Genomic DNA, 13,758 nt, shown 5'->3' with positions numbered 1-13,758 from the left:
CCCCTTTGTGAGAGTCGGTCTGTCCACCGAAACCCCCAACGCTACCGAGGCCCGGCCCGCCCCGCCCCGCCCCACCCCTCCACCGCCGCCGCCGCGGCCCCCGGCTCACCTCAGGCTCCGCCGCCCCCCGCGCCCGCGCCCGCGCCCGCGGCCTCCGCCTCCTCCGCTGCCACCGCCGCCGCGACCCCGGCCCCGAACCCCGGCCCCGGGCTCCTTGTGCCGCACCAGCTCCGCCTCCTCGGCCGCCGCCGCCGCCATCTTAGCCTGTGCGGCAAAACGCGTCCTTTGGGATGGAAGGGACCCAGCCTGGGGCGCCGCGGTCGGGGCCCCGGCTCCGGGGGACGGCCCCGCCCGAGTCCTTCCGCCCCCCTCAGGCCCGCCGCCGCCTCAACCCCAGGGCCCGAAACCCGCTAGATGGCCGGCGAATCCGACCAAATTCCCCCCCCCCCAAACTCACAGTTTGGTGCCGTGTGCGTCAAACCGAGGCGACGTTGCGAGCGCGCAGCGTCCCCGCGTCACACGCCGCCCTGTACGCGCCGTGCCGCTCCACAACTCGGGGAGTGGAGGATGGGGGGGCGACCTCCCTCCGAGAGCTAACCGTTCTTCGCCTCGAGTCCTGGGGGCGCCAGTGCGCAGGCGCACCGCTTTCCCGCCTCGGCTCTGCCCACTGGCCACCCAGCAGAGCCCGAACTCTTCAGCTAGCGCTTCGAGTGAGAGGATCCTCCTGACCACCCTGGAGAAGGGAGCTTAACAAGGTCATTCTCCGTTAGGTATTGCGCGTGGCGACCCGATGAGGATCATCCAAATATGGTGGCGCCTGAGCCCTGCCCTGGCCAACCACAGGCCCGGGAATGCGAAGCCCCGCTGGGAGCCCAAGCCTTGTGGGCTGGCCCTGGCCCGGTCTTGGTGGAGAAGTCACTGAAATAAAATTAAAACTGTCTATGGCTAGAAGAGTCTGCCCTCTCACTGCTGGAAAAATCTCTTTAAGGGAAATACCCCCTGGATTCAATCAGCATAAATTAATTAATTAATTTGCCTTCCCTCTTCACCTTATTGTGCTATACTATATCCCCCGTGTCTCCCCCCATCAGACATGCCTTTTTTCACATCCCTGGTGTGATGCACGAAGGCCAGGTTGATGAAACTGCTGGCACTGGCAGTGCAAAGGAAAGTAAAAACAAAGCCTGGCCTCCAGAAGCTTCTGTTTCCCTAGCTGAGACGCTGCCATGGGAAATCACTGGGCACACAAGGAAGAGAAGCTGGGCGAGGCACCAGCAGCGGAGAAACCTGGAGTGGCCTCCCTCATTTATCTGATTTAATAAATACCTATTAAGTGCCTGCTAGGTGCCCAGCGCAGGGCTAGGAGCTCTTGGCATAACAAGAGGAAAAAGTCGACCTAGCCCTCCAGGAGCTAACAATCTAATGCTGGGTCTTAAAGAAAGCCAGGGAAGGCAGGCTGGAGGCTGCAGTGAGTGGAAAGACCAAGGTCTTCCACTTACCAAGTTGCTAAGAAACTGCCACATAGTCATTAAGCTATGAGAGTCAAGCAGTAGCCTGTGTTGAGGATTCAGAGACAAATAACAGAACTTGTCAGCTAGGAGCTTGCAATCTAGAGGAGGAAAAAGAGCTACCCAAATAGGCCTGATAAATGCAAAAAGATCCAAGGAAAGCTGGGGGGGGGAGGGGGGGGAAGAATCTCATTCTTTCACACAGACTCTGCAGGAAAAGTCCAAGGGGTTCTGGGGTCAGTTTCTTCATCTGTAAAATGAGAGGGTTGGACTAGATGACCTCCTCTAAGGTACTTTCCAGATCTAAATCAATGATAATTTAGTAAATGTATTTTGCACACTGCAAAACTCTGACCCTCATAAATGAAGCAACCTGTTCCAGGTTAAGAGGGAGTAATAATCAAAGTCAAGAGGGGCAGCTGGGTGTCTCAATGGCCTAGAGCGGGGGTCGGCAACGTATGGCTCTTTTGAGGGCCAGATATGGCTCTTTCTGCAGGAGCCATAAAGTCCATTTTTTTTTTCAGGCACTGTTACAGGAGCAGCACTGTGAGCACTGTACAGCTCTCACGAAATTACATTTTAAAAAATGTGGCATTTATGACTCTCACAGCCAAAAAGGTTGCCGACCCCTGTCCTAGAGGCTCAGGCCTAGAGACAGGAGGTCCTGGGGACAAAACTGACCTCAGATACTTCCTAGCTGTGTGATCCTGGGCAAGTCATTTAACCTCCATTGCCTAGCCCTTAACCCTCTTCTGCCTTGGAACCAAGACAGAGTATTGGTTCTAAGATAAAGGTAAGAAAAAAAAAAAGACTCAGTCAAGATTCAAACTCAGATCTTATGACTCCAAAATCAAGGCATTTTCCATTGTACAATGCAATAGTCTGATATCCTTTCTTCCTCTCTGACTCATTTCCTTCATTAATTGAGCTCAATTCAATTCAACAAGCATTTAATATATACCAAGTACGTTATTAACAGCTAAAGATTCAAATATAAAAACAAAACAATTCCAAACCTTCAGGATCTTAAATAAAACCAGAGGAAGTCAGACTAAATAGCCTCTAAGGTTACCCACTTTCTCCCTAAACCTGTGATTCAGTAAAAAGTAATTCTTTTGAGGGCAGAGACCTATAGTTTTTGCCTTTGTGTGTGAAGACCACAGTGTCCTACACTTAGTAAATGTATTTATTGATAATCCAGTGGAATTGCTTGTCAGAACTAGGAAGGTGGAGGGAAGAAAGGAGGGAGAGAACATGAATCATGTAACCACGGAAAAATATTCTAAATAAATACATTTGATTTTATGAAAATAAATTTATTTATTGAATTGAATTCTATGAGTCTCTGATGGTAGTGGCTATGTGACTTTGGTCAACTCATTAAACTTCCTTATGCCTCAATTTTGGCTGGGTTTTTTCTTTTGTTGTTAAACAAAACAATATATAACTCCCTTCTAACTCAAATATTCTATGGACACCTGATGTTTAGGTCCTGAATCTACTGAAGAAAAGTGGTCTTAATTTTGTCCAGCACCGTTTAAACTATCACATCACTTTCCAAATAGCTCCAAATTGTGCCATTACCTAGTGAGTATCCTCAGGCAGCCTTATTACTTGTGTGTTCTCCCTACAACAAAATATAAGTTCCTTAAAGGGAGGGACAAATTTGTTTTCTTCAATTTGTAGCTTGACAAACTGGTCCCATCACTTCCTGGCAAAGAAAGGGAGAAGCAATATAAGTAGGGTCAGATTTTATATTCTTGGGCTCAAAGATCACAAGAGACAAGGACTGCAGCCATGAAAGGAAAAGCTGCTTGCTCCTCAGAAAGAAAACTATGGCAAATCTGGGCGGCCTACTTAAAAGCAGAGATATTATTACTTTGCCAAAAAAGGTCCGTCCATATAATTAAAATTATGGTTTTTCCACTAGGAAAGATGAGTGACCCAGATAAACACTTTCAAATTGTGGTGCTGAGAAAGACTTTTGAGAATGCCTTGGATTGCAAAGAGATCAAATCAATCAATTCTTAAAGAATTTAATTCAGACTATTTACTAGAAGGTCAAATACTGAAGTTTAGCTATTTTGACCACAAAATGAGAAAACAGACTTCATGGAAAAGATCCTAATTTTGAACAAGACTAAAGGCAAAAACATGAAGAGGATGGCAGAGGATGAGATGGATAGCCAATGTCATGGACACAAGGAACATGAGCTTGGACAAACTTCAGGAAATAGTGGAAGATAGAAGTGCTCTGGTCCCTGGAGTCACAAAGGCTCAAATATGACTGAACAATAACAACAATTTGTATCCCCAGCACTCAGCCCAATGCTTAACAAAAAAGCATTTAAATTGTGTAGTATTTCTCTTTTCATCCAAGAAGCCATTACTACCATAAATCTCATTTTTCAAGTTTTTAATATTTAATTCACCAATTATGAGGCAGCTAGATACCTAAGGAGAGAGAGCACTGGGCCTGAAGTCAGGAAGACCCGATTTCAAATCTGGCCTCAGACATCTACTAACTGTATGACTGGGAAAGTCAGTATTATAACTTCTCTCAAGCTCAGTTTTTTCATCTGTAAAATGGGGATAATAAGGACCCAATGAAATAAGATATGTAGAGAACCTTCTCAACCATAAAACTATAAATATGAGCTATTATTATAAGCTCAGTCTCGGACACACAACAGACACTTGAAATGCTCAGTGCTCTATGGATCCAATAAGACCCTAGATCCTGAGAAACCTATACCTTTGTATCCCTACCACTTTCATCAAATCAATTTAGGACCAATGAGAAACGGATATTATTCTCTGTTTTAGGTGTGACATTTGTTTTGCACCCACCTTTGGTCCCCTTCTTAAATCAACTATGTTACCACATTAGAATTTTAAACTGAATTTTAAATTGCCTTTTTTGTCCCTCGATCTTGGTTCGAGAGGCCTGACTGAAACTCTAAAGAGCAGAAGTCCCAGAATCGAAAGCTGGCAGGAACCTCAAGGGGACATCTAGACCTGCTCCATCCATCCAGAAGGCATTCCCATGGACATTTCCCAGAAGAGATTTTCCTTTCTGTTAATTCCTCTCCCTAATCCTGCGTCCAGGAAGAAACAAGGAAGGGGATGGGAAGGTGGTCTTGTCAAGAACCAGGGCTGGGCATCTGGGAACCTTTCTCTGCTATCAACTAGCTGAAAGACCTTGGACTGACCCCTTACCATTGTCGGGCACTCACCTCTCTGAGAGGAGGGCAGGGACCTGGGCATCCTGGTTCACAGAATTAAAAACACATGCAGGGGGCAGCTAGGTAGAGCCAGGCCAAGACAAGAGATCCTGGGTTCAAATCTGACCTGACCTCCCATGGGGAACTCTTACTGCCTTTGGGTCTTAGAAAGAAGGGAAAAGCTAAATAAATAGACAAACAAACAGACAAATAAATGAACAAAAATAAATGGATGAATGAATTAATGAATGAATGAATGAGTAAATCGGTAAATAAATAGGTAAATGAATAGATCCCTGGGTCTGAAGTCTGGCTGAAAATCTGTATGTTCCCCAGTCAAGTCACCGCACCCTGTTTACCTCAGTTTCCTTCTTAGTAAAATGAGCTGGAGAAGAAAATGGTTGGCCACTCCAGGATCTCTGCCAAGAAAAAAGAGGCAGAGCAACAAAGGGTATAAAAGGATACCAGAAGGCTGCCCTAAAGAAATGATGAAGTGCTGGTGCCTGCAGGGCCCAGTCCCAAGTCTGGGGGACCAGAAAAAAGGCAAAAGGGGTCCCTGCCCTCAGGAAACTTCCCACCAGCAAGAGGACACACAAATACATCTTCATCTAGGAGAGAGATGCTGGAGAGAAACGGATGATCCCCTTAGCAGGAATAATACAGGCCTTCTCAATGATTAACAGGGGTCCTGCAAGGAGGCAGCAGAACTAGGATTGTCCCCATTTTATAAATGAGGAAACTGAGGCGCAGAGGAGCCACTGGCTCAGGGTCACCCAGTAAGGAAGGATCCAGGCAGGACTCCAACTCCAATCTTGGAGTCCAAGACCAGTAAATTCTGTGGTACAGAGTTTAATTATGAGGACGCCTCTGTGGAGAAATTTAATATAAGACTAGAGGAGATGAATATCTCTAGTACAGAGAGTTTTCTACAACTCTTAGTTTCTCATTATATATAATGAGATAATGTATATAAAGTACTTTGTAAGCCTTAAAGTGCTATATAAATGTCAGCTATTATCATCATTATTATAAGTATTAGTGCTAAAATGACAAGCCCCGGCTGCATTTTCCTCTTTAACAAGCCTGTAACAACAATGCCAGACATTCATGCAGCATAAACGGCTTTGCCTCAATTATCTTATTTGATTTTCACAACTACCTGAGTCAGGAGCTATTATTAGCCCCATTTTACAGAAGAACACACTGAAACGAAGGGGCAAAAAAGGTTAAACGAGTGGCCCAGAAGGACCCCCGTACCCAGGGTCTGAGGCAGATGGCAAACCCGCTTCTCCCTGCCGGTGGCCTGCACTCAGGCCTCGGCGTCAGGACGACCAAAGATAGCGGACCTCCGAGGCGGAGCTCTCCTTCTAGCCCCCGGGACTCCGCACTGTTCCCGGCAGCCTAGGAACTCGGATCTGCCGTAGCGGAACCAGCCTTGGGAGAGGCACCTCCTCCTTCCTAATCATAAACCACTACGGCTTTCTCCGTCGCGGCGCGCTAGGCACGGTGCAACCCCCCCCCTCCCCCCAATCCCCAACCCCCAATAAACACTAGCAGAAAGAAAGGCCGTCCCTGCCCTCCAGGAGCTTCCAATCTAATTATGGAAGAAGAAGCAGCAACTCCCGGGAAGGCGCGAGGTCGGGGGAGGGGATGGCGGAGAAAGTGTGGAGAATCTGCTCAGGCCGGAAAAAACTCGAGGCGAGATTCTCCCGGATAGAATTTTGGTCGGGGGCTATCAAGTCTTCCCTCAATTCTCCACTTTCTAATTCAGCAATTCTGTTCTTTTCCAAAGGCCCCGGGGAACCCCCAAAGTCCCTCCTCAAGAAGCTGGCATTTTCCAGGCTAAACAGACGGAATCGTCCAACACCACTTGGAGACAGCGTTGTCACCCCCACCCCCACCCCGGCTTTCTGGTCAGCCTATTACAGCCTCCCAGCATCCCCCCAAAAAGTCCGGGCTGCCGCGGAGTCCCGACTCTCCCCATGACCCCCGGGGACAAGAAAGGCCAGACTGCATAATCCGTCCATCCTCATGCACTTCGGGAGGAGTCGCATAAGAAGGACTCTCGGAATTTCAGCCCGAGGGATCCCCGGGGAATGCCGGCTCTTCTTCCCGGGCCTCCCCGACGACTCCCAAGACCTGACTTTATTCTATTGTTATTTAATTAACGTATTCTCAGTCAAATAACATTCCTTTAACACCTGGTCCAGGCTGGACTTGAGCTAAGCCCTCTGGGTCCCGCGACCCAGAAAGAAGCGGCCGTCCCAGCTCTGAGAGCTCCCGGCCTAACCAGGGAGCCCCGAGCCTGCAGCTGGGCACCCGCCGGAGCTCTCCTGCGGGCCGGCCTGGGCGTCCCTGGAAAAGGAAAGGGATGACGAGGAAGGAGGCCCAGAAGGTGCAGAAGGGGAAGGGCCTCCAATGTTACTGCAACAACTGGGAGGCCAGACCACAGCGTGTCTGGTTTTCTTATCTGGAATCTAATTGGATAATAAAAAGTAAACTTCTTAAGGTTGGGCATTATTTAGTTTGGGGTTTTTATCTTTTTTTTCCTCCACTGCCCAGAGAGCATCGTTTTAATCCATGTTGGTTCAACGGAACTGTCCCCTTCCGGGATTTAAGGAATAACTTTTACATTTCTTTGTTTTCTTTAAATACATCTGATTTGTGCCTTTGGTCTTCTTGTTCAACTCTCTTGATCTCCACTGTAACAAAGAAAAGTGAGCCAAAACAAGCCGTTCAGAGTTCTCTTCCTTCCCTTTTGTTAGTTTATTCATTGTACCTTAGCTCAATGATATGCGCAGGGAAGTTATTCATAATTTTCAGTGTGTTGTGGATACCTTTGGAGAAAGTTTTAAAATTGGTGGCAGCTAGTTGGCTCAGGGATTTGAGAGCCAAGTCTGGAAGCCTGAGGTCTGGGGATACAAACCTGGCCTCTGACCCTTCCCAGCTGTGTGACCCTGGGCAAGTCACTTAACTCTCATTGCCTACCTTTACCACTCTTCTGCCTTGGAACCAAAATGCAATATTGACTAAAGGTAGGGGGGTTTAAAAAAAAGAACGTTTTTAAGTATATAAGAAAAAGTGCTTAGTGTTACAAAGGAGACTGATGCTGTTGAATAATAAAGGTGTATTTTTTCCATCCAAACTTATGTGACCCCTGAAATTTATGCAGACCCCTTGAGGGTACACAGACTCAGATTATGAACACTTGATCTATATAATCTACTGCAGTGATGGCAAACCTACACGTGTAACCATTTTTGATGACACAGTGAGAAGTATGCGGTGGCTCGCCCAGGATGAAACATTTGTTTTAGTGTGGTGTAGACACTGTGCACTATAGATGACAATTCTACCTCTATTAATTTACCTATTTTGGTTTATTAAATAGTTATATATTACAATTATATATTTTTGTTAAACTATAAATATTGCAAAATTATGGGGTGTTTTTTTCTCAAAGTGACACTTCGCCCAAGTTATTTTCGGTTTTTTAGCAAATTTTGACACACAAGCTCACTGCTAGATAGATCTTCTGACCTTGAGTAAGGAAGACCTCAATTCTGAATCCTAAATCAGATATTTATAGACTGTGAAATCAGGAGCAAGCTATTTAACCTCTCTTTGCCTCAGTTTCTTTCTTTGTAAAATATTTTTTTTTCTTTCCTCATAGAGTCATTGTGAAGTCTCAAATCAAATTAGATGATAAAGGCAAAGCAGTTTGCAAAACATAAACTGCTGTATAAATGTTAGCTATTATTATTCTTTGTGTCTCCCTAATGTACCCAGTCTAGTGTGGAACACAGAATAAGCACTCAATAAATATTTGCTGAGTTGAGCTCAACTTTGAACACTAGGCAGGATTTGGAGAACTAGAGGGACTTATTAGACATCACTCTCCTTCACCATCTCCAAAGACCAGCCAATAAATAATAAATGCTTGCTGAATGATTGAAAGGTGGTAAGGATAACACCATCAGCAAAGACACATTTTGGGAATCTGCATGGTGTCCTTGTGCAGTTTAGCTGTACTGGGAAAATGTATATTAAAGAATAGTGATAAAAAGCGGTTTGTCATAGTTGCACCAGATTATGATGGGCCTTAAGAATTAAGCAGGGGAGGTTAGAATTTAATAGAATCAAGGTTTGTGAGCAGGAAGAGTGACAGGATTCAATCCAATGAATATTTATTGAGCCCCTCTTATGTACAAGTTCAGGGCTAAGAGAAAGACACAAAAATGGATAAAATGTAAATACTTTCCTTCAAGCATTTTATAATCTAGAGGACAAGTCAAGGGGGAAAATATGCCACAGACAACTGTCGTTCAAAGGAAAGAGTGAAAGGTGCAATAGAGAGAGGTACAGGCCAGGGGTACTAAAAATTGTGGACCAGAAGAGGTCACATTAAGGTACTTTTTGAGGAAAATTAATCTGGCAAGGGGAAAAAAAAAACTTGGAACAACAAGGAGTTCTCAAACCTTCCTGTAGTAATCCAGCAGAGAAGTGATAAGACTTGGGTTAAAGTGATGACAAGAGAAAGGGAGAGAGACAACTACAAGAGACATTTTGAAAGAAAAATCAATAAACCTCAAGGACTGACAATTGGTGGAATGAAGAAAGGAGACAACTTCTACAATTTCAAGTGGAGGAAACTCAAAAAATGATGATACTGGGAAGCTGGCATGGGGGTCATGAATAGAGTAAGGAAGGGGAGGTTTATTTTAATTTGCTTAAGTTGAAGTGACCATAAGACACCATTTATGAAAACAATACCTTCTTGTTGTAGATTTTGTTGTAGAAATCATCTAGGTGCTTTCTTCACGTGTAAAGTACCAGAGTGTTAGGAAGTTGTAAAAGCTAAGTGACACTTTGGCACAGTTGGTAGCATATCAGTCTTGTAAACTGAAGATCCTGAGTTCAATCCCTGGAAGGGGGATGTGGTACAATGGGAGAAGCTTCTAAGGCAAAAGAGTCACTTAGCCTTTACCCTAGGGTCCATTATTCAGTCTGCAACAGCTAGCCAGAGATTCCCTTCAGGGTGGATTCTCACGGGAACAGGGAACAAGCACAAGCTTTGGGGTCTCCAACCTACAAGCTATCTAAAACTTGGGGTTCATCAGATCTCACTAAGCCACAAGTTTGGGGACTCTAGATTCCATGTCGACACAATGAAAGGATTGAAGAAAGATGATGAATCTGGCTGGAATCATTCTGAAGCCAAAGTTTGGCCAAAGACCATTAGAGGAGGCACCCCTTTTGATTCCAAGAGCAGACAATCCCTGGGCTTCAAAATAGCACATTTCTAAGTATGAAGGTTGAGTTTATATTAGCATTACATCGATGACAAGAAAGTCAAATTCCAATTTAAAAAGGAAGAAAAGCTTTGTTTGTGCCTAGAAAAAGAGTCCTTGCCCTGGGTTCCATGGACAAGGCATCCAAGGACAGAATTCAAAGGAATACATGGATTTAGATGGGAAAAAATATTATCTTATTTTCACTACTCTTTAACAGAAATTTAGCGTTTTTTTGTTCAACTATGAATGTGAATTACAAACCTTTATTCTGAGAAGAGATCTGTGGGTGGCACCTGTCTGCCAGAGGGCTCTACAATACAAAAAAGGTTAAAAAACTTTGATCTATAAGACAATGATCCAAGACAATTCCATAGAACCCATGATAAAAAATGCTATTCAACTCTAGAGAAAGAACTGATAAACTCTGAGTACAGGATGAAGCATACTTTTTTCAATTTGTTTTCTTGGGATTTTATATATGTTTCTTCAACATGATTATAATGGAAATGTCAAGTATGACTTCACATGTATAATCAATGTGATATTACTTGCCTTCTCAAGGGGTTGGAGGAAGAGAATAAATTTTTTTTAAAGAATGTTAAATATTTATGTATTACATAATAAAATGACATAATAATCTATAGTATATTTAACATTCTTTTTTTAAATTATGCATGAGAAAAAGACTGAATACTTTAAAAACCTGCGCTTTCTATCTATATGAGGTCAAAGAATGTTTATATCATATCATATATATTATATCATATCATATCATCCATCCCCTATGTATCCCTAAATAAGATGAATTTCCTTTTTTTTTTAAGTCAAGACAGTTTTATTGATTTCAATGTATTGACTGTAAATGTAGGTGGTGAGTTAGGATACTATTTTTCAAAATTGCTTTTTAAATTACAGTGATAATCATTAACTGACAGTTTGCATTTTTTGGCAGAATGAAATCAGCTTTGAAATCAACCCTTAAAATCAAGCCCATACTCAGTTTAGTTAAACTATTCATCTTGTAAGAGTTAAAAAAAAAAAAAAGACTTCCTTGGAATGTTTTCTTCTCATGAATTTGGAGTTCTTTTAGTTCAAATTGAAAAAGGATTGTTTTCATTTATTTTATACAATGTTAGTATTCACTGATTAATAGAATGGGGGGGACCTTAAGACACCATCTAGTCCAGTGATTCCCAAAGTGGGCGCTTCCGCCCCCTGGGGGGTGCTGCATGGATCCAGAAGAACGGTGATGGCCACACTTTTTTTGTATCATATTCTATTCTGAGTTCAATAAATAGTTTCATAATTTCCAGGGGGCACTAATTAATATTTTTTCTGGAAAGGGGGCGGTAAGCCAAAAAAGTTTGGGAACCACTGATCTAGTCTAATGCCCACGTTTTATGAATTAAAACAAATAACCTGACCTTTCTGGGTCTCCGTCTCCTGAACTGTTAAATGAAGAGGTCAGTCCAAATGGCCTCTACAGGTCCCTTCCCCCTATCCCTCCTCCATGATCTGAAGGCTGTGCCTAAGATTATCTTGTTAGACACAGAATTAGGACTCTCCCACCACAGAGCTCTTTTCATTCCCTTTGGATCTCCACTATCAGCTATCAGACTTCCCATCAGATTTACTCCTGATTCTGACTCTAGATTGGATCCCTGGCCCCAGGGTGTAAGGAAGATGATGGATTCTCTTTTGCACACACCTGAAGCCAATCATCACTTATTTTAATAGTCTCTTTCCACATCTTCCAAGTTCAAAGCCTTGTGATGGAAGTAAATGATAAGGATGGCAGCCATCTGAGCAGTCTACTGGAGACAAAGCTGTGTTTGGAGTCGGAAGACCCAGCTCACATCCTGTCTCCCTACTACCCTGTGTGCTAACCTCTCTGGATTTCAGTTTGTTCATCTGTAAAATTGGGGATTGTTAATATTAAAAATGATAAAGGCTTGTATAATAATATATATTAGTATTTTAATTAAAGCCATGTTGATAGATAAAATCATTAGACCACACGCTTGTAAGCATTCAAAACTGCCGCCTCCATACTGCCTCCTAGCCAAGCCCTACTCGCCAAAGAAGAGAGAGAGAGAGAGAGAGACTCCCTCCTAACCCACGAGATTTAAGCGCTCCCCTGCGTCAAGACGTCGGAAACGGAAACCCGTTGGACCATGTTGGATCACGGGAAATGTAGTTTTATACATTTCCCAGATCCACTTGTTACAGGATTTAGTCTAAAATGAGGTCTATGAATTAGTTCCAGAAGTTTACAGTCTCATAGAAGGCAGGCTTACCATCAAAAGCAATAGATAGGGGCAGCTAGAGAGTAGAGAGCCACATATGGAGACAGGAGGTCCTGGGTTCAAATGTGGTCCCAGACACTTCCCAGGTGTGTGACTCTGGACAAATCACTTACCCCTCTCTGCCTCACCCTTACCACTCTTCTGCCTTGGAATACACACACAGTATTGATTCTCAGACAGAAGGTAGATGTTTAAAAAAGTGATATGCATAGTGTCCCCCAAGTAATTTTCAAAGACAGTTATTGTTATGCTCTTAATTGACAAGCCACACAGTCCGGTGATGGTGAACCTATGGCACAGGTGCAGAAGATGGCATGCAGAGCACTCTCCATGGGTTACCCTCACTCCCCCCTTTTACTCCTTCCCTCTCCCCCCAGAGTTCATTACTAGAAAGGCAGAGGTACTTGGGCCCCACCCCCCTCCATTGTGCCTGATGACATTCTTTCACATCCCCACCCCCCTTCTGCTCAGCAGCCCAATAGGAGCACACTACGGGTAAGGTGGGTGGCTCACAGGAGGAAGAGCTGGAGGAGAGCAGAGAGCTTGGACCATTCTCCTCCCCTGAGGACATCCCTCCATAAGGTGGCCCAATGGGGGTGCTTCCTCCCTCCCCTGCATGGGGTAAAGGGAGGCGGGGCATACCCAGCGTGGGGGTGGGGCACAGCATGTGTGTGTGGGAGGGAGGATGCAGTATGGCACTCCCTGCCATCACTGCTACAGTTTGTTAAATCAGTCTCCAGAGACTGGGGCAGTTTGATCTCAGGTGTTGTCATGACTATTATCAATCAGTAATAATAAATATTTATCTGGTTTCAATGTGCCAGATGGTATTCTAAGGAGAGAAGACCCGGCATATCTTCGAAAATAAACAGCCTTTCCTCCCCAAATGGATCCGATTCACTCTCATCCAAAGCAAACAAATATTTGGAAAAACCTAATCCATCTGCTATCACTCCTACCAGGAAGCAGGGATCACGGTCATTAGCCCAGAATTCCTTCTTCCTCAATGCTAATTTTCTCAGTCAGAGAAATTGATGGACTTTCAGAAACAAGCAAGGGAGAAGGGAGAAGGGAAACCGGAAAAGGAGTCTAAACAGCTGTGAGAGAGCAAAAAAGGTTTACCAGAAAATAGGATTCCAGAACTCCAGGCTCAGCCGAGAAGAAAGGAACATCCTTGTCCTTCTCCCCAAAGTTTTATTCTTTAGTTCATCAATCAACATACCTGACCCCTTTATTAACCAAAATGGTCTAGGGGAACGGAAAAGTCTTTCTTTAATTTTCCCCTTTCATCAAATTGCTAACTAGTGTGTACTGAGAATACAAAGAAGGCAGCTGGGAGGCTCCTTAGTAGAGCCCTGGACCTGGAATCAGGAAGATGTGAGTTCAAATTCAGCCTCCCACATTCACTAGCTGGGGGCGCTGGCCA

The sequence above is a fragment of the Gracilinanus agilis genome, chromosome 4, assembly GCF_016433145.1.
Source record: "Gracilinanus agilis isolate LMUSP501 chromosome 4, AgileGrace, whole genome shotgun sequence".
In the NCBI taxonomy this organism is placed as follows: Eukaryota; Metazoa; Chordata; class Mammalia; order Didelphimorphia; family Didelphidae; genus Gracilinanus; species Gracilinanus agilis.
This window is presented reverse-complemented; position numbering follows the sequence as displayed.